The 26,778-nt window shown below is 46.1% G+C and overlaps 1 protein-coding gene and 1 long non-coding RNA gene across 6 annotated transcripts in view; one reads left to right on the forward strand and one right to left on the reverse strand.

The window, feature by feature from the left end:
* Window positions 1-8,411: 8,411 nt before the first annotated feature.
* On the reverse strand, window positions 8,412-26,698 carry LOC133230415 (uncharacterized). 3 transcript variants are annotated; one of them, XR_009730844.1, is made up of 4 exons: window positions 26,628-26,698; window positions 21,021-21,234; window positions 13,263-16,025; window positions 8,412-9,413 (listed from the first exon to the last, which is right to left on the reverse strand). It is a non-coding gene; the product is annotated as an uncharacterized LOC133230415 (long non-coding RNA). The 3 variants fall into 3 exon arrangements; XR_009730845.1 differs by lacking the exon at window positions 8,412-9,413 and adding an exon at window positions 12,964-13,174 and having other exon boundaries at window positions 21,060-21,234; XR_009730843.1 differs by lacking the exon at window positions 8,412-9,413 and adding an exon at window positions 12,964-13,174.
* The window catches only part of ZNF536 (zinc finger protein 536), a 449,324-nt gene continuing 448,477 nt past the window's right edge, over window positions 25,932-26,778 (forward strand). The window contains exon 1 of one of the 3 annotated variants that reach the window (XM_061387872.1): window positions 25,932-26,186. The gene's annotated coding sequence lies outside the window, so the exon portion shown is untranslated. The remainder of the gene's footprint in view (window positions 26,187-26,778) is intronic. The other 2 variants (XM_061387868.1, XM_061387861.1) reach the window with 2 other exon arrangements.

The following is a 26,778-nucleotide window of genomic DNA, read 5'->3' on the forward strand; positions in this document are numbered from 1 at the left end:
TTCATAGCAGAGCACGCCATGTGCTATTCATGACAAAAGTAAATCTCAAAGTAGGGTAACTTCTTAACCTCATGTATGAAATTCCTATGACTATTAGCATACTTAATGGTGAAAAATGGAATGCTTCATCCCTAAGATTAGGAACAAGGTAAGGATGTCATCTCTCAGTATTCCTATACTATCTCATAATAGCAGTCCTATCCAGTGCAATAAAGCAAGAAAAATGTAGGAAAAAATTATAGATTAAAGAGGGAAAATTTTATATTTGCATAATGCAATTATCTGTGTAGAAAATCCCAGAAAATTTATGAATAAGCTTCTGGTACAAATAAGTGGTTTTAGCAAGGTTGCAGGATACAAGGTCAATGTGCAAAAACAGTTGTGTTTATATATATTAGCAATGTAGCATTGAAATTCAAAATTTATTTAACAGTACATTTACCATAGTACAAAAAATGAAATAGGTATAAATCTAACAAAATCTGTACAGGATCTGTATGCTGAAAATTCTGTCACTAAGTCAATAATAACCTGGGAAGATATCCATGATCATGGATTGGAAGATTCAACATTGTTATGATGTTAATTCTCCTCAAATTGATCTAGAGATTGACTACAATTTTATTCAAAATTCCAGCAGGCTTTTTTGTAGATACTGATAAGCTGTTTCTAAAATTTATATAGAAAGGCAAAGGAATTAGAAGAGCCAAAATAATTTGGATAAGAACAAAATTGGAACTCATACTACCTGATATCCAGACTTACTATAAAGTACCATAATCAAAGCAAAATGTTATCGGTAAAATAAGTCACATGAATCAATAGGATAGCAACTCCAGAAATAGATTTACAAAAATGACTTTGACAAAGTCACAAAGAAAATTCAATAGACAAAAGATAATCTTTTAAGAAATGCAAAATGTGATACATTACCATACGTAAAATGGATAGCCAGTGGCAATTTGCTGTATGACTCAGGGAACTCAAACTGGGGCTCTGTAACAACCTAGAGGGGTGGGATGGGGAGGGAGGTCGGGGGGAGGTTCAGGTGGGAGGGGATATATGTATCAGTTCAGTTCAGTCACTCAGTCGTGTCCGACTCTTTGCGACCCCATGAATCGCAGCATGCCAGGCCTCCCTGTCCATCACCAACTCCCGGAGTTCACTCAGACTCACGTCCATCGAGTCAGTGATACCATCCAGCCATCTCATCCTCTGTCGTCCCCTTCTCCTCCTGCCCCCAATCCCTCCCAGCATCAGAGTCTTTTCCAATGAGTCAACTCTTCGCATGAGGTGGCCAAAGTACTGGAGTTTCAGCTTTAGCATCATTCCTTCCAAAGAAATCCCAGGGCTGATCTTCAGAATGGACTGGTTGGATCTCCTTGCAGTCCAAGGGACTCTCAAGAGTCGTCTCCAACACCACAGTTCAAAAGCATCCATTCTTCGGTGCTCAGCCTTCTTCACAGTCCAACTCTCACATCCACCACAGGAAAAACCACAGCCTTGACCAGACGGACCTTTGTTGGCAAAGTAATGTCTCTGCTTTTGAATATGCTATCTAGGTTGGTCATAACTTTCCTTCCAAGGAGTAAGCGTCTTTTAATTTCATTGCTGCAGTCACCACCTGCAGTGATTTTGGAGCCCAGAAAAATAAAATCTGACACTGTTTCCACTGTTTCCCCATCTATTTCCCATGAAGTGATGGGACCAGATGCCATGATCTTCGTTTTCTGAATGTTGAGCTTTAAGCCAACTTTTTCACTCTCCACTTTCACTTTCATCAAGAGGCTTTTGAGTTCCTCTTCACTTTCTGCCATAAGGGTGGTGTCATCTGCATATCTGAGGTTATTGATATTTCTCCTGGCAATCTTGATTCAAGCTTGTGTTTCTTCCAGTCCAGTATTTCTCATGATGTACTCTGCATGTAAGTTAAATAAACAGGGTGACAATATACAGCCTTGATGTACTCCTTTTCCTATTTGGAACCAGTCTGTTGTTCCCTGACCAGTTCTAACTGTTGCTTCCTGACCTACCTATGGCTAATTTGTGTTGATGTTTGGCAAAACCAACACAATGCTGTAAAGTAATTGTCCTTTGATTAAAAAGAAATAAATTTAATTAAAAAAAGAAATGTAAATGTGTATAAGAAAACACAGGAGAATGTATTTGTGATCTTGAAATAGGCAAAGAGTTTAGGTATGACACTGAAAGTATAATCTACAGAAGAAAAAGAAAAGATGAATTGTATCAAAATTAAAAACTGTTGCTCTGTAAAAGATACCTTTAAGAGAATGAAAACACCAAATAAAGGTTGGAAGAAATATTTTCAAATTGCATTTATGATAAAGGGCTGTATCCAGCATAACTGCTGGATTTAAACAAGAGTTTAAATAACTCTTAAATTTCAACTGTAAGAAAATAAATAATCCAATATTTTAAATGAGCAAAATATCTAAATAGATACATCACCAAGGAAGGTATATAGATGGCTATTAAGCATACGTAAAGAGTCCCAACATTGTTAAGTCATTAGGAAAAATGCAAATTTGAATTACAATGAGATATCACCTAAAATGGCTAAAATTGAAAAGTCTGAGGCTATCAAGTGCTGACATGGATGCAGAGGAATTGACACCCTAAAACATTGCTTGTGGGACTGCCAAATGTTTACAGTCAATGGGGAAGGCAGTTTGGAAGTTTCTTGTAAAGTTAACCATATCTGGCAGCCCAACTCCAGTGTAAAAGAAAACTTATGTTCATATAAAACCAATTTCACAAATTTTTATAGTAGCTCTACCTATAATTGCCCAAAGTGGAAACAACACAGATGATCTTCAAAAGGAAAATAGAGAACTGCCAAACTCCCATACAATGGAACACTATTCAACGATAAAAAACAACAAACGACCGAAAACACAAAACAAGGATGACTCTTAAATGCATAAGCCAGAATCCAAAGATTCCACAGTGTGTGATAGCATTTATATGACATTTTGGAGAAGGCAAAACAATATGGATGAAACAGGATATTAGGGAAATTAAAATTGGAGTAAAAACGATAACAAATGAATCTAACTGTATTACAAATGGATGACATAAACACACTGAAGGGAGTGGGAAAGGAAAAAAAAACTAACCTGTTGCTTTGCAAAATATTCAATATTTCATGTATAGTGTAAAGATAAAGACAAGATGAACTGTATACAAATGCTATATTTTAGTCAGTAATTTATTTTCTTGTTTAACACCTGTAACAATCCTGGAACTACTCTATGTGTGTAGAAGGGTTGAACAATTAAGTTCTTTATTTAGATATACAGATATATTTATCTATATTTTAGATAATGAGAGCCAGATTTCTTACTGTTGGAAAAAGAAAGGGGAAAGGCTAGAATGAATCTTGTTGTGATAGAATCAGAGGATATATATCTATACTCATACCTGTACATACACACACACACATAATACAAAAATGTATGTATGTTTGAGGAAATATGCATCATGTATTTCCAAGTTCTGTGTGCTGAGAAGCAATGACACCATGGTAACCATGGATACACATAATGCCCCAAACCTGGCTCCTAAGGATCATTCTTCAGTGAAAGCAACCAGAGCTTCTTTAGGAAGTGATCTTCTAGTGACAGAAGCATCTTCTGGTGCCAGAAGGAAATTGTTTAGGAAAGAATGGGGCATGTTGAAAGGGCACATAAGCCAAGCTGAGAGAGTTCCCAATGGCCAAATGGGAATAATTTGAGCAAAAAGAATAGCAATAGTATTGAGTTATATCCCAATAAAATATGTATCTATGGATCCATATTTGGTATAAACAATTGAATAAACATAATAATGAAGGAGGTACAACTCTTCCTTACAGAAGAATCCCAATTCTTCTTTGAGATATAAAGGAGTGAGGGAAGTTAAAAGTCATGTTAGCATGACACAGCAATAACTTTTTTTGTGAGTGCTTAGTCGTGTCAGACTCTTTGAGACCCCATGGACTGTAGCCCACCAGGCTCCTTTGTCCATGGGAATTCTCCAGGCAAGAGTACTGGAGTGGGTTGCCATGCCCTCCTCCAGGGGATCTTCCCAACCCAGGGAATAAACCTAGGTCTCCCGCACTGCAGGCAGATTCTTTACCATCTGAGCCACCAGAGAAGCCCAATAATTGTTGCAGGCAAGATCCAATCACTTCACTTCAGTTTAGTCGCTCAGTCACGTCTGACTTTTGTGACCCCATGGACTGCAGCGCGCCAGGCTTCCCTGTCCATCACCAACTCCCGGAGCTTGCTCAAACTCATGTCCATTGAGTTGGTGATGCCATCCAACCATCTCATCCCCTGTTGTCCCCTTCTTCTCTTGGCTTCAATCTTTCCCAGCATCAGGGTCTTTTATAATGAGACATCTCTTTGCATCAGGTGGCCAAAGTATTGGAGCTTCAGTTTCAGCATCAGTCCTTCCAGTGATTATTCAGGATTGATTTCCTTTAGGATTGACTGGTTTGATCTCCTTGCAGTCCAAGGGACTCTCAAGAGTCTTCTCCAACACCACAGTTCAGAAGCATCAATTTTTCAGCACTCAGCTTTCTTTATGGTTCAACACTCACATCCATACATGACTACTGGAAAAACCATAGCTTTGACTAGATGGACCTTTGTTGGCAAAGTAATGTCTCTGCTTTTTAATATGCTGTCTAGGTTGGTCATAGCTTTTCTTCCAAGGAGCCAGTGTCTTTTAATTTTTTGGCTGCAGTCACCATCTGCTGTGATTTTAGAGCCCAAGAAAATAAAGTCTGTCAGTGTTTCCATTGTTTCCCCATCGATTTGTCATGAAGTGATGGGACCGGATGCCTTGATCTTATGTGTTTGAATGATGAGTTTCAAGCCAGCTTTTTCATTCTCCTCTTTCACCTTTGATGGATGCTTAAATTAGTGAGCAGAAGTTTGGGCAGACACAGAATATTTGTATGACCTCAACTTACTAGTGTAGAATTCTGGTAGACACCATGTATACAAAGTGATAAAGATGAATATCACTGGGGGAAAAATATTGACATATTGACATCATGCAACCTCAGATATGATGTGCAGAGAGGTGAACATTGTTTCTGTCACATTCTTGCCATAAAGGCATAGCCATAATTGAGTCAGGAGAAACAGCCAACAGACCCAAGAGGAGCCTGGCAGGCTACAGGCCATGGGGTTGCCAAGAGTTGGGTACAGCTGAGCACACACACACAACACTAAAATACAACCGACCAGTACTCTTCAAAGTGTCAAGGTCACGGAAGACAAGGGAAGCCTGAAAAGACTTCCAGGAGATACAGTAACGAAATGCAGTGTGTGTTCCTGGTTGCTCAGTTTGGACCATTTTACTGTGACCCTAAGAGACGTTAACATTAAGAAGCCGAGTGAAAAATACAAGGGAACTCTGTGTAATAGTTTTGCAACTCTTCGGTAAGTGTAAGACGATTTCAAAATAAAAAGCTAAAAGTACAACCAAAAATAGGAGAGAGAGAGAGAGATGTGAGGACATGAGAACAAAGACACGCAGTGGTTTGGGGACTTTATCTTAAATGAACTACGGGCGTTGTTACTGGCACACAGAGTTTGTAAGAAGCAAGTAGATAAGAGACAACTACATTTTGAGCGAGTTAAATTATGAAAAGAATTGTTAGTCTGGACTTCTAAAAAGACTCCCTGGATGTTTGAAACTTAAAGTTACCCTTAGTGGTGGAATGTGGTTGAACAAATGGTTCAGTCCTAAGGAGGCTGTATTCCCCAACACACACTTCAGATAAGGTCAAAGAAGAACCATCAAGATAACATAGCCAGGGCTGGGGAACTACTGCCACAGAGCGGAATCAGAGCCTAATCAGAGTGAAAGGCTCCCAGGTTTGGGAATAGCTCTGGACAAGTGTCTGCTCGGGACTCCCTTTCCTTTTCACTCTGAATGGGAGGGTTTCTGTGGTTGTCAGGCTGCTGTTCACTTCTGTGCATCCCAGGCACAGGCTGGGGAGGCAGGGGCTGTGACGGCCTTTGTCATTTAGCTATGTTTCTGGAGGAAGAGGGACTCTATCAACCTGAGGATGAATAGTGTAGTTGTGTGAGAAGGAGAGTGAAACAGAGCATTTAATGACTCAAGGGCAGTCTTTTGTAGCCCTCAGTGCTATATATATATACATATATATGTGTGTGTGTGTATATATATATAGGCTTTGTAGGTGGTGCTGGTAGTAAAGAATCCGCCTGCCAATGCAGGAGACTTAGGAGACACATGTTCGATCCCTGGGTCAGGAAGATCCCCTGGATGAGGGCACGGCAACCCACTCCAGTATTCTTGCCTGGAGAATCCCATGGGACACAGGAGCCTGGCAGGCTACAGTCCATGTTGTCACGAAGAGTCAAACATGACTGAAGTGACTTAGCATGCATGTATATATATATATATATATATATATATATATATATATATAAATCTGCCTTTTCTCCTTCCAGACACACTGTAAGAGTGCACTTCTCATCTCGTTGAAGTAAGCCATGGCCGCGTGACTTGCTTTGGCCAACAAAAATGAGCAGAGTGGCACTCTTGCTTCTGAGTGGAAGTATTTAATTAGCCATGTGAGGCTCTCTAGCGCTCTCCTCCCTGCCAGGGTGACCTGGTGTTCCAGAAGGTAGCAGCTTCCTCAGCCTGGATCCCAGAATAAGGATGACACCGAACAGAGCCCTTGCTGACCTGAGACTGACATGCAATTAGATTGAGAAGCAAACATCTTTTGTTCTAAATCTCTGAGACTGAGGGATGTTTATCACTACAGCCTAACCTAGCTTATCCTGATGGGACCACGGGACAAAGCAGGAGTGGATGGCAGGTAGGAAAGCCACACCTGGATGTGTCTCATCTGGTCCACTGGGCTCAGTAGCCATAGCTCGGTCCTTCAATGGCCATCCCCTCTGCCATGTGGGGCAGGGCTTGGGTTTTGAAAATCCCAGGAGAAGAGGGATGCAGGCCTGGGTCTGTGGAACATTGACCAGGCCTTTTCTTCCACATCATTTTGTTTTTGAGTTCATTCTTCTGGGGATGCCTGAGTGGCTATAACAACGTCCCACTCTGTCAGGAGAAGGAAAGGGCTACATCAGGTCTATTAAACATGGGGCTGGCCAGGAGCTGGAAGGTGATGTGCACAGCCACGGAGATCACCCTGCCTTCACATACTGTGTCTGTTGAGTAGCCCAGAGACCTGGTTCTAGGTCTCACTGTCCAGAAACTCACTAAGAATAGACTAACAGCTGCTCTTGGGGTCTCAGTCTGCCCAAATGAGTTGAGGAACTGGGGCAGATGGAAATATCTTCAAATAAGTCTTTTTTTGTTGTTGTTCAAGGAGTTTTTTGCTCACAAATAACATAAAACTGAGTGGCTCAGAACCTACTTTGCACTACCTCTTCCTGTCCGCCAAGGAGCAGTGGCCCTGTATTTTCTCTAAGGAATCCCTAAAGCTCCTTGGAACGCAGTTCGGAAAGCCCCAAGGGCTCTTGTAGCTCCGATCGGCTGAGACTTTCCAGGATGGCAGGAGCACGTGGTGCAGGTCAAATCTCAGGCACCCTGAACTGGCAACGTGTGGTTTGGCTGGGGCTCTGCTGGCCTCTCGGGCCTGAGCCTTCAGCACTCAGGGCTCTGCTTGCACCAGACAGAAATGCTCTTCTTAACCTGGTTGGAAGGATCAAAAGAGACTCAGAAAGAGAACAGTTTTCCCTGGGTAAATTTAGGTTTTCATGCTGTATGTGTTAATACCCGGACCCCTCAGGTGCCCCCAGCCGCATACCCTGTACTTTGGGAAAAGCTGGCATGGTGCTTTGAAGTCTGATTGCTCTGGGTTCAAATTCCTCAATCTGCTGTGACCTTGGAGGAAAAAGTTACTTCAATCCTATCTGTTTCAGTGTTCTTATCTGTAAAGTAGGGTTACTATAATCATAGCAGCTGGTCCACAGAACTGGGAGCGATAAATGAGTTCATGCATGGGAAAACCGGAGCTGGGTGCCTGGCCAGGAGAACACATCTGTGAACAGCATCTTCAGTGTCATTGTCCCCACATTTGATAGAGTCATTTCATGAAATGATGGAGTCATTTCACAACCTTGTGTGAACACTTTTCCTCCATTAGGCATCTTGAACAACCCGTTTCCAATCCCACACACTTCCTCCCCTGGCCCCAACCCCAAGCCTAAGCTCCCCACACGGAACCAGCACAGAAAAGAAAATCGGTGTTGCACTGAATAGATTTGGCTAACTTGGTGATCTCCAAGGTGTTACACAAATCAGGATCAATAATTTCCCAGAACAGCCTCATTCAGCAACTTGCTCATTATAGCAGGTTAAAACCCAGTAGGAGTGTTCATGAAATTCTAACACAAGTAGTTCCAAAATGAAAAATTTAATACCAACACTACCAAAAACAGCAGCAAGTGCTTCTTTTAACCCTCCTCTGGTCCACATATCAATGAACAATCAATTGGTTTGCTATAGTCCCTGCAATTGATCATTATTTGCATCAGAGTGTAGACATAATCCAAGCCTGTTATGTTTCAATGTGGCTCTGAAGGAGTTAAGTGAAATAAAGAATATTATCAATATTGTATCAGTCACAGATGAGAAACTACATACCAGGATCAGTGTAATTCATTCATTGGTTTATGGACACCAAGTCCTCCGGGGACTGTCACAAATCCACTTGATGTTCCTGAGTGTGAGATTTAGCATTTGGATCTTTGATTTAGCTGAAAGATGTGTAAAAACTCATGCAGTCAGACAACTCCCTACAGGCGATTCATCTGTGTTGGCTTTTACGTAACAGTTATTCCAATCAAGTGCCAGCAGTAACTTAAGCTCCATAACTTGCTTCTGAATTCACATTTCTGAGATGCTGGAGTGTGAAGGAACAGTGGTAGGGGCAAGAATGTCCCTCTGGGAGAAGTGAGCCTTCTTGCTCTCTTGTTTCCTTGGGATGGGCAGGCACCACCTGGGGAGGACATGTTTTGAGGAACCATGTAGCTCCTGACTTCCAAGCCTCCAGACCTGCATGAGGTTCTGAGTTTTCTGATGTAGGATGCAAACTAGGCATGGGAGGGGGAGAGCCATGAGCCCCTCGGAGACAAGGACACTCAGGGCTCTCAGAGCTGTAGGTGGGGGTCCTTAGAGGTCTCCAGGATTCACAGCCATTCCCTGGCTAGTGCAGCAGGGGGCAGATGGGGAAGATCTATAAACCTGCAGCAGATCAGTCAGCCCAGGTGGGAGACATAACTCGGTGGTTAATGACTTGATGGATAGTGGTTCTCATTTTCCTCCTCCAGGATTCCTGCCACGTCCCTCACCACAGCCGCCTTGGTCCAGCTCTGAGTCTCTCTTTGATTTCTCATCACCTGCACCAGAAGTGGGGGACGAGGAGCAGAGAGTTGCATCATCTTAGGATCTCCAGTGAGAATAAAAATACAAGTGGGATGTTCTGTGTACAAATTCAGAGACATAAATAAAGAGATGCAATGGTATCTCTATATGAATGGGCTACAAATACCATTGTTATTAATAGACGATATTTATAGAAGATAGATGATAATAGACGATAGACAATAATAGATGATATTAATAGATGATAGACAGGCTTAGTGAGAATCAGCACTGCATGGAGAAGGCCCTTCCATGAATGAAACATTTAATCTTCACAGAAAACTTGTGAGAAGAGGAAACTAAAGCAGAGACTGGTTAATAAGTTGTCTACTGTTCTGTAGCTGGTAAAACGGCAGAACTGGGTTTCAAAACCGGATCTGTTGGCCCTGGAAGTGATACAATCACTGCACCAACATACTTCTTTTCATCCATGGCCTCAGGCACTTTCCAGCCTCCTGCTGCTGCTGCTGCTGCTGCTGCTAAGTTGCTTCAGTCGTGTCTGACTCTGTGCGACCCCATGGATGACAGCCCACCAGGCTCCCCCATCCCTAGGATTCTCCAGGCAAGAACACTGGAGTGAGTTGCCATTTCCTTCTCCAATGCATGAAAGTGAAAAGTGAAAGTGAAGTCGCTCAGTCGTGTCCGACTCTTAGTGATCCCATGGACTGCAGCCCACCAGGCTCCTCCATCCATTGGATTTTCCAGGCACGAGTACTGGAGTAGGGTGCCATTGCCTTCTCCTCCAGCCTCCTGAGGGAGAGACTTACCAGCAGAATAGCTGTGGTCACAGGTGCTACAGAGGAGTACAGAGACCTCTATCAGGAGGTCTGATCTCTCCAGAGGTATGTAATACCTCCAGGAAGCAAAGGATGGAGAATGCCACTGTGATTGGGGGGCCACTGAGCAAGACGCTTGGCACAAAGGACCACATTAGGCTGGGCTCTGAGCTGGAAGAGCCAGGAGTGAGGTTTTAGGTACTCAGTCAGGTGAATCCTTGCCTTCTAGCAGGAGAAGAACTGGCTGTGAGAAGCGGACATTCACTGAGGCAGGACATAAATCAGTCAAGCAGGAGATGGAGCTGAAGAGAATACACAGAAGGCGGCATGGAAAGTTAAAGATCTGGGCAACAGGAGAAGTGGGGGACCCAAAGGACAGAGCAAGGGCCCAGTCCTAACAGCTCAGCGAGGAGGTCTGGTGTACAGACTTCCAGAAGCAGAAGATGGAGAGAAAGGGAAAGAGGCAGTTTCTGGAGGGGTAATGGAGAGGAACTGTGCAGCATGGATGAAAGACATAAATCCTCAGAATCAAGAATCACAAAGAGTCCCAAGCAGGATTAAAAAAAATAATGATAAATCCACAGTAGGACACATCACAGCCAAAATAGGAAAAAACAAAAGAGAGAGATAAGGGGGAAAAAAAAAAAAACAAGTTCGGGCCAAAAGAGACATGAGGGCATTCCTTGGGGTTGTGGAGCATCACTAGACAGCCACTCTGATCTCACTGGACCGAGTTATCTGTGACCACTTCCCGCCCACTCCTGGGACTTGAAGACTCACATCAGAGAGCCAATACCTACAGGGGAAGGTGAGGTGGAAAAACCAGCAGGGAAGGCTCCCGTCCATCCCTGACAGTGGTCCGGCAGCACGTACTCACACCTTTGAGCTGGAGGAGAGGGAGTGGAAAGGGGTGGGGACTCATCACAGTGGCCTGGGAGCGTTTGCCGCTCACCTCTAGGGGATCCAGGCAGGAAGCCTCCCTTTTCCTCTCAAACATCCATGAGCGAAGATGGTCATGTAAAACCCCTGGAAACCCTGAGTGTTGTCAGGCCAAGAGCGAATGCTTACTGAGCACATACTAAGTGCCAGCAGTCCATGTGGGCCACATATCGCACTCTCACTGCAAGCCGATGAGGAGGCATTATACCCCTGACTTACTCAGGGTGACTCTCTTGCTAGGGAGGGTCACAGAGCCACCGAAATGTGAACTCAAGCAGTCAGTGCTGGGGCGGGGGGAGGGTCACAAAACTCGTTTCTTCTAAGGGAAATATGGAACTGACAAAGGTGGGGGCAGAGGAAGCACACAGAAATCCCATTTTGGAAAAATGAATGGGCCTGTTTAAGTCTTACACCATAGAATCCAACTCAGCAATGCTTCCAGAGCACTCACTGTCTACAACCTGCTTGGCCTCCCCTGGGGTGGCTTCAGGCCCATCTTGTTAGTGGTGCCCACGTTGTGTGCCATGGGGGAGCCCGAAGGTAGCCCTGTGTCCCAGGCGAGTTTCTCTCCTCTGCTGGCCCAGGAGCTAGCGCCGCTCAGATGCAGCGACTTCCTCAGGCTCTGGTTTTTAAAGAGCCTTGGCTTGAAACTGTTCCATTTGGGAGGGTTTTTTCCTAGCATTTGGTATGGAATTATTACCAAATGCTAGAGAGGAACCCTGCCAAATGCTGTATATCAGCTAAAACCCAAACTCCTAAACAATGAAATATTTATAATAAAAACAGACCCCAGAGAGGGGCACAGACTGGGGTTCCCAGCTGGCGAGGGACTACCGGCTAAGGTGGCCCAGTTGGCCTTGCCTGCTGGTGCAGGTAGAGCCACTAAGCAGCAGGTGCCAGGCAAGGCAGGTGTGGCTGGGCGAGGGGGTTCAGGAAGGCAGGAGAAGCTGGAGGTCTCGCAGCCCCCTCCTCAGAGAAGACACCCTCCCTCGAGGTCCTGAGGATGTGGCTCAGCCTTTTTCTCCCTAGGGTCCCCCCACCCCATCTTCCAGTGGGGAGCTTCACATTCAGCAGGCACTCAATAAATGCTGACTGCCTGCAAGCATGGATAATTCCAGTAACAGCAAAGCCCAGCCCATCTGGAACCCACAGGGAACGAGATTGAGACAGTTGAGTTTTCCAGAAAGAGCCATAAATTACTTTCATGTAACATTTTCAGATGGAAATATTTCTAAGATGTGGTACACATTTCCTTTCTTTCTTACTTGGAGAATGTGGAACACCATTAACCTTTCCGTAATGGCTCAGGGTTGCCGCTGTGAACCTCAGATGCTGAGCGGGAGGTAACACAGCCCTCCGGGCTCTGGAGGTGTGCAGGGGTGTCTGCCCTCCACTAATGGCCTCAGACTGTGGAGCTTCCTCTGGCTTCTGGTCTATTTCGTAGAGATTTTTGGGTTCTTCCAGTTTCCATCCTTGCCCACATGGTTGTCTCTGGCAGTCCTTTTCTCTCTTCCTAAATTACAATTTTTAATTGACTGTGGACTAAAAACCAGAACTCTAGGCTTAACAGAGTTTTATGTAAAGGAAGCATGCTTGGATTGAGATCTTATAAGCCTGAGTTAAATCCAGAAACTTGAGGCTTCTGTAGTCACTGTTTAGGCCACTCTGAGTTATTCTTGCATTTCTTCTTGATTCACCACCACAACTTGGAAAAGGCAGGTGACGGCTTGGAAAGTAACTACTCTTGTTCAGAGACGCTCAGGAAATTCCTGAGAATGCTGACCACCAATCTCTAAATATCCCACAGACATTAGACTTTGGAAACCTTTTCAAAACAACTGTACTTCTTATGAGCTTTATTTTTAAACAACAAGCAGAGCATGTGGGTTATTACTTCCCTACTTGGAAGACTGGAAACTGGGGCCAGGGAGCCATCACAGAGGCCAACTGAACACCTTGGACACAGCAGTAGAGGCGAATCAGCTGGAGTCTGAATGAGTCTGGGTCGTAGGAGGAGAAAGCTGCAGGGCCAAGTGGACATTGCAGGGGTCTGCTGTGGAGCCATTTAAGGCAGAGCTTCCCAGGTGGCACTAGTGGTAAAGAACCCACCTGCTAATGCAGGAGACATGAGATGCTGGTTCGATCCTTGGATCAGGAAAATCCCCTGGAGGAGGTCATGGCAACCACTTCAGTATTCTTGCCGGGAGAATTCCACAGACACAGGAACCTGGAGGGCTACAGTTGCAAAGAGTCGGACACAACTTAGTGACTGAGCACACACATGCAGTGCAGAGCTATGGACAAAGGCTAGGGTAGGGTTGAGAGAGCCCACAAAGGACGGTGAAGTGCCCCGGAACTAGCAGCTCAGGAAGCTCTTATCCTCCACTGTGCCCTCAGCAGTGGGCACACGGCTGCCACATGAAAAGGACTCCATGCATGGCCAGGGGAGGGGACTGATTGCCTGAGGCTAGGTAAAGTCTGGGGTGGGGGCAGCCAAAGGAGTGGTGCACAGCTAGAGGAGCTGAGAGCCTGCCATGTCCCGGCCTGCTAGGGGCATGACCCTTCCACACTCTTTGTGGGGCATGACACACCCCACACTCTTTCCTCCAGTGTTCCAGGCTCCTACTGGTACCTCTCACTGTGAACTGATCTCCAAGCAGGAGGAAAAGGGAGTTGGGGCAGGGAGTCCATAGAGGTCACCTTCCTGGGCCCAGAGTGGTGTGCAGAGGGGGCACAGCAGACTCAGAGAAGCAGGTGGAGAAATCCTCATAGAGCCTGGTAGAGATAAGGCTGCTGCCCACTGCACGGCGATTCTGAAGACGTTTCCCTGTGGCCCACTGTCCATGCCCAGGGGCAACATACATACCCTTGTAGGAAGGACGATGAGACTGTTGTGAGCCCGCAGACCTGGCAGCCCCACTGAAGGATTGCCTTCTCTCTGCCACAGAAGGGAAGTCCTGTGAGCCTTCGAGACCAAGCCAGGGGCTTCTCACCCCGTCTTCTCTCCAAGCTGCTGTGCTTAGCTGCAGAGGCTGGGCAGGACAGAGGCAGCTCAGAGCAGTGGGACATGCATGAATCTGAAAACCGGCACGCAGAGCCCTGGGGCTCAGCTCTCTCTGGTGAATATTCCTAGAGCTCCAGTGTCTGTGTCGGTAAAGTGGTGATAGTCCTGTGCTGTCCCAGCTCTTGTGGGAATGAGACAGCAGACCAGGGAGTCCTTGATAAACTCAAATGGACCACACAGCTGAGAGGTACTTGGATTGAAGTCCCCGTTGCCTGAGGAAGGGTCAGCAGTGGTTCAGCAGCGAGCACGCTTCTTCCCTTCCTGGACAGACCATTTGTTTCTGCCATCCATGCTGGGCCATGCTGGGCTCAGTGGTGGAAGCTCAGAATCCAGAGTGGCCAGACCTGGGCCTTGCCCTGGCCCCATGCTCAGAGGTGGGAGTCCTTCAGGTCTCTGCCCAACACACCTGTGCAGGTGTCTCCCTGCTCCCATGACCTAGCCTTCCCTGGACCTGAATTTCAGGTCTTGTGCACTTAAAAGATTTGTTGACGTGCCTACTGTATAACATTTAGAAATCACTGGAATCTACCAAGAATTAAAAATTAAATCATCCATAATTTCACCATCAAGGAATGGGTGAATTCCCCCTCATATGTTCTTGGAGTATTATATGTTTGTAACAAACATGTATGTATAATATATGCGATGCAAAGAGGCTGCAAGGAAAATCATCACAAGTTAACAGTCCCTGTCCTCTAGTTAGTACATGGTGCATATCACGGATCACAGACTTGATTTAAACAAGAGTATATCTATATGTGTATATAAACTAGGGATTGTCTTGGAGTAGTTTTCTACCCCAGTTTTTTTGCTTTCCCCATATGCTGTAAAATTGATCATACAGTTTTGCTTAATGCAACTTCCCAAGTTATAAAACTCTCCTCTTTCACCCAACACTGGCATTTTGTGAAATGTGGAAATAGAGATTCATTTATTCATTCACTCACTCACGAACCAGGTACAGAGTTTGTGAAGTTGCAGCCCTGTGCTCAGTTGCTGAGAATGCAAGTACTGATGGTCAAGACCTAGCTAAGCCTTGACAGCTCTGGACTCAAAGCTGACAGGTGGGCTAAGGTGGGTAGCAGACCCCAGCACCTGGAGGCTGTGCTTGTGTAAGCCCCCAGCCTGACTCACTGGCTCCCCTTGTCCGCACAGGGCCTGCCACATGGGCGCTGCCTCTTGCCCTGATCTACTCCTGAGAGAACCTCCTGCAAATCCCACCTTCACTATGTCTGGTCCTGACGTTGCCCTTCTCACCCATATGGCCCCTCGGTCCCTAAAGCAGCCTCTCACAGGCCAGAGACCACACTCGCAATGTTCAGGACTCATGTGGTTAGTTTCATTTTTAACTCCTGAATTGTGACTTACTTCAAGTCTCACAGGTACAAAATTGATCTTCAAGAGATAACTTTAAAAATATATTTTTATATATATTAGCTTCTAGAATGTCAGTCCTCACCTGTTTCATTTTGTAAAGAAACAGAACACATTCTGGAGGGTGGTGGGAAAGCCAGACACAGTATCCATCGGGCCAACACTGTATCCTTTTTGTGGGTCTGTCTGGGTGTGCAGCTCTGTAGCTGTGGCCACTATACTTCCCTTGCGGGGCACAGTGGGAGATTTATTCCCCCTCCTTTTATGGGGTGTTTCTTATCAGGCCTTGCACTTGTAAGTGGTGAAAACTGCAATGTGTATTACCTAGAAAACTCTTACCTTCTGATAGCAATCACCACAAAGGCCAGGCAGACAGTTACAACAGAAAAATCTCCTGGTGTCAGTGTGAGATGACTTGGCTCCCAAAGTGGCATCTGAAAAATAAGTTCCAAGGGTCTAATGTATAGCCTGGTGACTGTAGTTAAGAGGACTGTGTTGTATACTTGACTTTATTTTCTTGGGCTCCAAAATCACTGAGGACAGTGACTGTAGCCATGAAATTAAAAGATGCTTGCTCCTTGGAAGAAAAGCTATGACAAACCTAGAGAGTGTACTAAAAAGCAGAGACATTACTTTGCCAACAAAGGTCCATCTAGTCAAAGCTATGGTTTTTCCAGTAGTCATGTATGGATGTGAGAGTTGAACCATAAAAAAGGCTGAGTGCCAAAGAATTGATGCTTTCGAAGACTGGTGTTGTAGAAGACTCTTGAGAGTCCCTTAAACTGCAAGGAGATCAAACCAGTCAATCCTAAAGGAAATCAACTCTGAATATTCATTGGAAGGACTGATGATGAAGGACCAATACTTTGGCCACCTGATTTGAAGAGCTGGCTCACTAGAAAAGTCCCTGATGCTGGGAAAGATGAACGATTGAGGGCAGGAGGAGAGGGTTGGATGGCATCACTGACTCAGTGGACATGAGTCTGAGCAAGCTCTGGGAGATGGTGGAGGACAGGGGAGCCTGGCGTGCTGCAGTCCATGGGATCACAGGGTGTTGGACAAGACTTAGCGACTGAACAACCAGAACAACATACATCAAACCATCTTAAACTTACGCAATGCTACATATCAGTTATATCTTAATAAAGCTGGGAAAGATGCATCTGACTTCATGGGGTGTCTGGATGTGCCTCACTCCAGAGGATTCCTAGTGCTGCCATCACAGCTCTAGCCGAGAACAGGTGCTTGTGGGGGAAGCATGGCAGGGCTTGGGGTATTCAGGGGGATGCGGTCATAACCTGATTGTCTTGTTAACTTCTAGCTATGCTAGTGACTGCACTGATTAGTACTGCTGGAAAACTGGACTTTCTTATACTAGCAACTGTGCTTCCACCAGTCAACATCAGGAAGGTCAACTTCACTGCTGTGCTTGTAGAAAGATGAATAAGTAATTCATAAAATATTCACCCATGGCCTGTCAAGAATTCCAGATACTAGAGGACAGAGGCAAAGGGCAAGAGTGAACCCAAATCCAATGTGGCCTCAAAATCAGTTCCCTTTTTATAAATGTGTGACCTGCAAATGCCTCCCGGAGAAGAGACTGTGACTTCTCCCCCAGCCTGCTCTGCAGATACGTCTGTGACAAGGCTGGGGAGTTTCAGGAAGACGGGGTGAAGTTGGAGTGCGGCCATTCTGGACCCACAAACTCAGATCTGATATTTTAAATTTTTTACAGACAGGACGCACCCTGGACGCTGTGGGTGGGCGTCTCTTTTCCTGTTAAGAGTGGATGCCCTCTGCAGAAAGGACCGCTTACAGGTGGCCTGCATTGAGGGGTGGAGCAAGTTCAGGGCTCCCAGGGCACATTGGAAGTGAACACCAGTGAGAGGTCTCCAGAGCGCTGAGCCACTGGAGAAACGAGTGGGGGACACTGTCTTATTCTTTTTTGATGAAAAAGTGCATACAAGATATTTACAAATCATTGGCAGGTGTAAGTCAGTGCTTACTTTGTAGCAGGCACTGCACTAAGGGTTAACTCCCTGAGTTCTCCAAAGGAGCCCAGGAGATAGGAGCTCATTATTTAGACTGGCGGTCAAGGCTCAGAGGAATTAAGTAAATTTCCTAAGGTCACACAGCTCTAAGGTTGCAGAGGTGGGATCTGATAGCCTATGCTCAGCCACTCTAGGAAATTCCTCCCCGTTTCTCCTTTGGAGCAACAGTAAAATCATTCCCAGTGGCAAGACGGCCCTGGAGTGAGCAAGGAGAGAGAGGGTCTGGACATAGTTTCTGAGTGGGCTGCTGGAAGGAAGGTTGGACCAGGCTCCTGCAATGACATCTCACTAATACTGGCTGGATCCTTCCCCCCACTGGACACAGCCCATATGAAAATGAAAACCAAGGGATACAATGTTTCAGTTAAAGCCCAGAAGGTCCTACTTGTCCCCTGATGGGGATTGAAGGACATATCAAGGGTTCTAAAGCTGAGAGGTAAGTCTGGGGGTACTTGGAACCTGCTGAAAATTTCACACCACCATCAGAATTAGAAGGCCAAACTATTCGCAACAAATGTATCTGCCTAAGGGTTAATATTCTTTTATGAGTTTGTAAAATGAGTCCTAAAGTTCTCCCCCTTCCCTGACCCCTAAAAGGCAGGAAGAGACATGAGTGGGGAAGTACATGTTGGGGTGGGGCCTTTCTGGAAAGCGAGTTGGAAGTGTTCTTGCCTGGAGAATCCCAAGGACAGAGGAGCCTGTTGGGCTTCCGTCTATGGGGTCACACAGAGTCGGACACGACTGACGCGACAGGAGCAGCAGCAGCCGCAATGTCATGAGGAGCCTCAAAACCCTCCATACCCACTGACCCAGTAACTTCACCTCCAATGACTGATACTAAGAAAATGAACAGAGAGGCAAACAAAGGTTTCTTTTGAGAGAACAAAAAATTAGAAACAGTTTAGATGTTCCAAAATAAGAGATTGTTTAAATAAATTTTGTTGCATCCATTTGATGGAACATTATGTAGCCATAAAATCATGTTTTCAAAGGATATTTAATGATGTGGGGAAATACCTTGTGCTACAAGGTTAGAGAATAAAAGCAAGACACAACATTTTTATACAGAATGATTCAAAGTTTGTATAAACTAGAAATGTGCAGAAAAATGCTTGGAAGGAAAAGCACAAAAGGCCGGCAGTGTGAGATTGAGGGATATAATTGTCTTCTTCATATATTTCTGTTTTCTAATTATTCTTCAATGTGTATTGAGGATTACGTTCTATCAGGAAAATAACTATTAATTCTTGAAAGTTGCAACCAACTTCTAGTGATGGCAACACATTTTAAGCCATGCTTTCATTTATTCATTCATTCATTCAAGGAGTCAATAAAAGTTAAAACAGTACCTGAACATACTGTGAACTATTTGTGTTTGAGAATTAATTTCTTCATTTGTTTCATCAGCACTCTCCACATGCCCCATATTGCCAGGGGCTGGGCTAGGCCTGGGGTCTAGCAGTGAAGCAGGCTTGAGTTCTGCCCTCTTGAAGCCTGAAGCCCTGGGTAGGGAGGGCCCTCTCACAAATATTTACAGCCGTGGGAGGGCCCCATATTGGGACCCTTAGAGCCAGAGGCGGGCTGGATAAGCTGCAGTGGACATAACTGTCTCAAATGTTCACTCTGATGAACAGGTTTGTCCTGTTACTAGTGTGGTTTCATACTTGCCTTCTCATACTCTTCATGTTCAGTTCAGTTCAGTTCAATAGCTCAGTCGTGTCCAACTCTTTGCGACCCCATGAATTGCAGCACGCCAGGCCTCCCTGTCCATCACCAACTCCCAGAGTTCACCCAGACCCACGTCCATCGAGTCAGTGATGCCATCCAGCCATCTCATCCTCTGTCGTCCCCTTCTCCTCCTGCCCCCAATCCCTCCCAGCATCAGAGTCTTTTCCAATGGGTCAACTCTTCATGTTAGCCCACCAGTTTCTACTCTACCAGATGACCTTCCCATGAACAGGCTGCAAAACTCTCTTGAGGATTCTGGAGCCCTCATGGGATTCTAGAGCACTCAGAAGCACTCAAGAATCTTGGGTGTAAGTGTAGATATAGCCTGTCAGAGACTCTCGAGAGATTCAAGCAGGCTCTCTGAGCTAGTCCTCCTATTTCCTTGGCGACACACCATCTGATTCCACTTTCTTTTTCTCCTGGAGCCTGGCACCATCAGCACACATCTGACCCTCAGCACATTCCCATCCACTTTCATATCTTCCTCTTATGATTCTCCAAGATCCATATGACTCAACTCAGCCCTCTGGATCAGGATTTAAAAATGAAGTCTCCAGAGTAATGTTGCTTCTCAGGCCTAACCTCCTACCAGCATCCACTCCACCCGCCCGGATCACTGCCTACCCTGAGCTCTGTGGTCTGTGCCCTTGACAGGTTCAGAGAAGGCTTATGAGGGTTCTGAATACTGGCCAGAGTCAAGGGACTTGCTTTTTGCCTGAACTTGGTCTTTCTCATTTGTTTTCCAGTTGCTTCCTTGCAGGTGGTGATAAGGCTCAGTATTTACTCAGGGTAAACTTGAGGATCATTTGTGATAACTCTGTATCACCTACGGACCAGGTCACATCTCTGAGTCAAACACTAGCTATACATTTTCTGGAAAACTGTAATTTTCCAATATTTGGTCGTGTTTGTTTCTAGGGGCAAAAAAAGAGTATGTACCTCTTCCTAAGGTAAAATAAAGGCTAATCATTGGAACTTGGGAAAAGCAGGGGTCAGGTCATGGCTGTGTGCTGTGCTGGTGGACACACTCACAGCATAGATGGGGAGCACTCTGGTCATGGACATCATATCTTACGAAAAGTAGCTCTTGAATCGCCACCAGTGGTTTCATTTCATAAGTTGATACTTTGTTTAACTTGTAGCCTCAAAGCCGCCCAGGTTTAGAGATTATGGGCTACTTAATGGACTCCCCCCCACATTAGCAAACACAGCACAGGCCATATTCTGGCCAGAAAGCCCAAAAGCTTTATGTCTTTCCCCTCTGAAACCTAACTGAGAATTGATGGTAGCTTTTGTAGATAACTGCAGGGCCCAAAGTTGTTGCTCCAGTATCTACCCAGAAATTTCCAGCTCCACAGTTTTGCAAAGGAGCAGGAATGCAGAGCTGTAATTGTATCTAACAGGGCTCAGCGAATTTTCCTGGCCTTTGATTAATTTATACAAAGACACCATGAAGATGTCCAGGTTGGTCCCGCTTTAAAATATATGCCTGAGGTAGGAAAATTACAATTATAAATAAATTACCATTGTTATTTAAGGACATGACCACTCACTTCATAAAAGACATCTGTTGAGACACCTTAAATAACCAGCTCTTCCAGTGCTGGTTGAATCTCCCAGATTCAATTTACAAAAATTCAATTTACGAACCTCTTTTCTGGAACAGAGCTATTATGAAGCAAGGCACACCTGTAGTTTTAAGAGAATTCTGGCAGTTTCTCTGGGTGCTCTTTTTTTCTGGGAAGAGGATCAGGAATCCCACTTTTGCTTTTTGCCCCTTGCTCCAGCGTTGTTTCTGAGCACTCTGGTCCCTGGCCCAAGGATGCCTTGTTTTCATCAGCTGCTAAGTGTATCAGGCTTCATTCTTTGGCAAGTGACAGAAGAGCCAAAGCAAATTGAATTAACTTAACAAAGGAAATGTATCAGCTCACAAAACAGCAAGGTGCAGAGGTGGAGCTGGCTTCAGGTGTGGCTGGATTTGGGGCTTAAATGTAAGCAGGACCACTTCTCTGTTTCTGTTCTGCTCTCTCCTGTGTTGGCACCATTCTCCAGCTTCTCTTGGTGGCCTCCACAAGCTCTCCGTCTCTCCTCTCTTGGTGTGGGATTGGAGACCACAATGCTACAACAGTTCAACTTCTCCACTGGCACCTAATTGTTGCTGTTTTTTTAATCCAAGATTCATTCTGATTGGACCAGCTTAGGTCACATGGCTATTCCTGAACCAATCACAGAGCCCAGAGATATGATGCACTGATTGGTTGGGACCTGAGGCAGGTCCTCCACCCAGATGCCCTCAAGGTGGGAAAGCAAGGTAGGTGCTGCCACTGGAAGAAGGTGCTGTTTTGCCGGGACAAATAAATGTTCCTGTGTTGGCTTCTTTCCTCTGTGGAGAAGCCAGAAGAGATGTGTGACCTTTTAGAGGAATCTGTGAGAGACCAACACTTTGGGTCTTTAAAGGGTGCGCTTAAACGGGGATGCTGGTGAAGGTAAAGAGTGGCCTGACTGACCTTTGTTCAGGGTTTCTGTGGCCAGGAATCAATAGTTCAAGGCAGAACAGCCTTGTGGTTCAGATCCTTTGTAACTTCTTCTTGTTCAGGGTTCACCTCTTCCAATCTGTAAGGGCACCCCTCTGAACCCTGCTCCCAGGGAAGTCTTTGAAGGCTCATGATTCCTGAGGTGTCATCACTGAGAAGGCTGCTCCATAGCTCCCACGGAGAGAGACACCCTGGCTTAGTAGCATCAAAACGCTTTAGCCAGGGGAAGGGAATTTCCCTGGAAGTTATTGGGAGGTCAAGGAGACCTCCCCAAGTGAAGGAGAGGACTACTGAGGTGAAGGCCTTCTGAGCCAACTGAAGTTAAGAAGCAGGGACTCTCCATGAGAATCCAAATGAGACCTGGAAGGCATCAGACCAACTCCCACTAAACACATGGATGTCTGCAGATCTCTTAGCATCTTTCTTCTGCTTGAGAAAGGTGGACCTGAAGGAGTCTACCATTTTCTTAGAATACTGATTGTCTGTGATCATGGGCTTTACAGATGTTGGAGGTTATCTTTATACAGTGGGGAAAGTGAGGTGTGGGGTGGAGGGACTTGGCGCCTCTATTCACTAGTGTTCTGGTTTATCCTTTCACTCCAGAGCCCAAGCAGCCATCTTTGGATGCTTTCCCCTGTGCATCAGTCTTTCGGTCACAAGCCATGGCCACCTCAATGGCTAGTTTTTAACCTGTTGATACTATGGGGGAAGCAGAGAGCTATGAGGATCGGAGGAGAGTGAGGGGAAAAGAAGATATGTAAATATGGAAACAAAAACCACTGCTGTTGTCACAGGAAATGCAACTTGAAAGTAGTGGCTGAGTAACATTTTATGAATCACTGTAAGGCGATGGCACCCCCTCCAGTACTCCTGCCTGGAGAATCCCATGGACAGGGGAGCCTGGTGAGCTGCAGTCCATGGGGTCTCTAAGAGTCAGACACGACTGAGCGACTTCACTTTCACTTTTCACTTTCCTGCATTGGAGGAGGAAATGGCAACCCACTCCAGTGTTCTTGCCTGGAGAATCCCAGGGACGGGGGAGCCTGGTGGGCTGCTGTCTATGGGGTCGCACAGAGTCGGACACGACTGAATCGACTTAGCAGCAGCAGCAGTCACTTTTGAGGATCTAATGAAAGAGGTCAGAACCCGTCTATTGGCTTGAGAAGTATTACTTCCAGAGGGGGTACTCTGAGAGGCCAGGTGCTTGTGAGGTGCTGATATGGCTCACATATGGTGCAGCTCCTCCAGACCTTGCTTCTGAGCTGGTCTGAGAGTCAGACGAGAACTCATCTCACCACCACAATTTTTAACCCCAGCCACTATCCACCTAATTCACCAGGCCAGGCCAATGACTTTCATCAATTTCAAGAAATCAAAAGGCTGACAACCCTCCCTGAAGAAGACACTGCAGGAGTGGCAAGCTCGGGTCAGAGCAGGGGCGGTAGAGGGGTTGTCTCTGCAGAGTGCTGTGAGGATTGGCGAGTGCAGGAGTCCCGGATGCAGGCATTGGGTGAGCCTCTGGGCATCTCTGCTTCAAGTCTAGCCTCAGGATTCCAGCCCTGGCCGGGAGCAGTGAGAAATACTCCAGAGCTTGAAGAGGAGGAGGCGAGGAAGTCAGTGACGAAGGGCTTGCCGGGGCAGGACCAGAGCCAGGGAAGAAGGGTAAGGAGGGTGAAAAATCCCCAACAAGATAAAAAGGAGTCCCACAGATTGTGGAAGTGGCCACCAAACACATAGGGTAGGGTGAATCGATGAGTGAACTTCTGTGCTTTAGTCGGACGGAGGTAGCCTTCACATCCCGGTCTCTGGAGGACAACAGGCCTCTGTCCATTGCCCAGAGTCCCTCAACCCTCACCTTGACGCGCGCCCACAGCAAGCGCTGGCTGCCTGAGTCAGCCAGGGCTTGGCCAAGGCAGCCGGCCCGAGTCCTCGAGAAACGCAGAGAGCGCGGGCGCCGACAGGGGGCGCCGGCGAGCACCGGCTCGAACCCTCCCTGGGGCTCAGGAGGTGCCGCGCGGCGGCCTCCGGGTGGTGGGCAATCTCTGCCCTGCCTGCTCTGGCCCGTTGGGCTGCAAACCCCGGTGGCCTCCGTGCGCACCAGTTGAGGTCCCATAGGCCGCCTGGAGCTCAGTGCTCCAGAAATGCACGGATTCTAAGGGCCGCGGGCGCCTCCGGCTTCCTGGTCTGGAAGGGGCACCCCGGATTTGGCGACTACGATCCGGACCTCACCGAGCTGGGCACCCCGGAGAGCCCCAGTATGGCGCCAGGATGCACGGCCTGACTCCCTGCTTCCCATGGCTCAGGCGGGGCTGGCGGCTCGAGGGTTAAAAGGCGACTGCCACCCCCATTCTCTTGGGGGGAGAAAGTGCCTTTTCTCCAAGTCCATATGGCCACTTCCTTTCGACCTGCTCGGCCCTGCTCGCCTCTTTGTCCGAGCTGTCACTTATAAAGAATCACTTGACTTACAATAACAGGTTCAAAAGACGACAGAGTATAATCAGTTGATCCACGAAGAATTGAAATAAAGAACACCCCACTGCTCCAGCTATCATTCCCATAGAGATAGTGATATCATTGATGTGATTGCGATGCTAATTTCTATACAAGAGGAAAAAAAAAAACCCTTGTATTTTGGAATTTGTTCAAAGAGAATTTCAGACACATCAGATTGGAAAATGCAGATTGAATTCCTAAACTTTTTTGGGGTAGGCAGGGGATTTTATAAAAAAAACCACCACTGCAGAGATATGAGAGATAAGAGTGGACTTCAGGAATCTCATAGGACTAGCTTGTTTGGGGGAACTCTGATTCTCCTGGTCCCCAAAGTCCTGGAGAGAGAGAGTGAGAGAGAGGAGGATGTGCTGGGTTCTCAAGGCAGAGTCCAAGGGCGGTGCAGCACAGACCAGGCTGGGTGCCCACCCACGGAGCCCCTGTCTGGGGGGATCACCCGCAGTGAGGTGCAGTGGCCAGGTGCCCTGGGATGCTGGGTCTCTGCCTGTTACCTGAGATCCCGGTTCTTGCCCACTGCCAGGTTGGTCTTCCAGTGTGAAGTGTTCTTCATCTCACCCCACTGTTGGACGGGTTATTTGCAACTAAGTGGTCCCTCCTCTAGGAAGGGGTTGGCAATGGGGAGGCTGTGTGGTGCTTTTTCTGCATTTTTGCTTTTTATGTATTGTGGTGCCCTGGTTTAAACCCTCCAGTCATCTAAGGGAAACTCAGTCTGGGCAGGCTGGAACAAGTCTTACCTGAATCAATGTTTTAAGTGTCCCTGTGGCTTGACGTTTTGAATAATCAATCAGTCTCCATCATTTCTTAATCATGCACAACACAGGCCTCTCTTCAGTCTCTCTCTCCTCTCCCCCTCCTTCTCTCTCTCTTTTCCCCTCTCTCTCCCTCCCTTTCTCCTTCTTTGTCAACTCTTTTGGATCCTGTGTTTCTGCTATTAACATGCCCCAATGTCACATGCGAGCCTTTTCTTTAAAACAAGCTCCTCATTGGTGTATCTGGATACTTCTTTTATTATTATTACTGAATCTTTTTTTCCCCCATAATGACACCAGGATCATTATATAATCCCATAACAAAGAGGCTTTTGAGGCACCAGCTTTTGTCAACTCTAGGACAGAGAATCCATAATTGCATTATTCAGCTTTTTCCCCCCTTCTTCCCCCTCTTCCTTGCTTCACAGAAACCCAACCTCAAGCATCACTCACATCTCTACCTTGTTACCTCGCCTTATACTATTTACCAAAGCGTTTGCCTTGAGGACCAGCATTTGCAAAGTTGCCTTAAAAAAGTTATTTTGTTTGATAATTAAGTCCTGGAGCCCACCGCGTGATGATTATTCTGGACCCATAAGGCAGAGAACCTGCGTGACGTTTTTCTCGAAGTTTAATTACCGTATGCTAATTTCCTTGCCTACTACGTGATTAATTAAAATCATATTTTCATAATCATTTGGCAGTAGTATTGTTTTAGAATTATCATGATCTCCTAAATAGTGTCTGTAAATAAAGTCGCCTCTAATGGCAGGCGCGGGAGGCGAGGCTGACGACCTCTCCGTGTTTGTATCGCGGCGATTGGCAACATAACTGCCTTATTTACATTAAATACGCCACAAGGTTACAACGCGGATCAACGTCATTTGATCGCTGATGACTCCCTTAAACGCCCGGGCTGTGACTGATTCTCCGCGTCCCGCTGTCCACCGAGATTCACCCGGGAGTTTTTTTTTTTTTCTTCCCCCAGAAAAGAAACAGACTTTAAATAGTTTCAGGAGCAGGTAAGAATTACGCTTTTTCCTCTCCCCCTTTCCGTCTCTCTCTTCTCTCCCTCCGTGGCAATCTCTCTCTCCCTCTCGGCTGGATAAAAAATTCTTTAGTCAAAGGCAGGAATGCAAAGTAGTGACAAGCGAAGGGGCTGATATATGTCTCAGTAACGAGTCTGACAATCAGAATGTAGCTCTTGGAGAATAGATAGATTTTAATAAGTGTGTTTACATGAGCTCAAGGTCAGAAGCAAGCTGCGCTGTGTTAAATGGTTTCTTAGTTGCTAGACAGAGAGAAAAAATGGACGATCACACACCATTCTTTGTAGATTATTATATCAAGGGTTCAGTCTCTGGCTCATCAAAGCTAAATGCCGCAAGACCTATCTAGTTGCTGTGAATTATGCCAGGGCGACAATGGAGAGCGTTTTTAATGGTACAATGCATTTCACCTACCAGATAGGGGGAGGCCGAGCCGGGGATGGGGATGTCTGCTGGGGCTGGGTGATGAGTATCAATGAACGGGGCGATTCTGAAAAGAGGCAGACGAAAATCGAGCCCGCCCTGCCCCGGCTGGGCTGGGAACAGTTCGCAGGGCTCTGCCGAG

This window comes from Bos javanicus, chromosome 18 (genome assembly GCF_032452875.1).
Source record: "Bos javanicus breed banteng chromosome 18, ARS-OSU_banteng_1.0, whole genome shotgun sequence".
NCBI classification, from domain to species: Eukaryota; Metazoa; Chordata; class Mammalia; order Artiodactyla; family Bovidae; genus Bos; species Bos javanicus.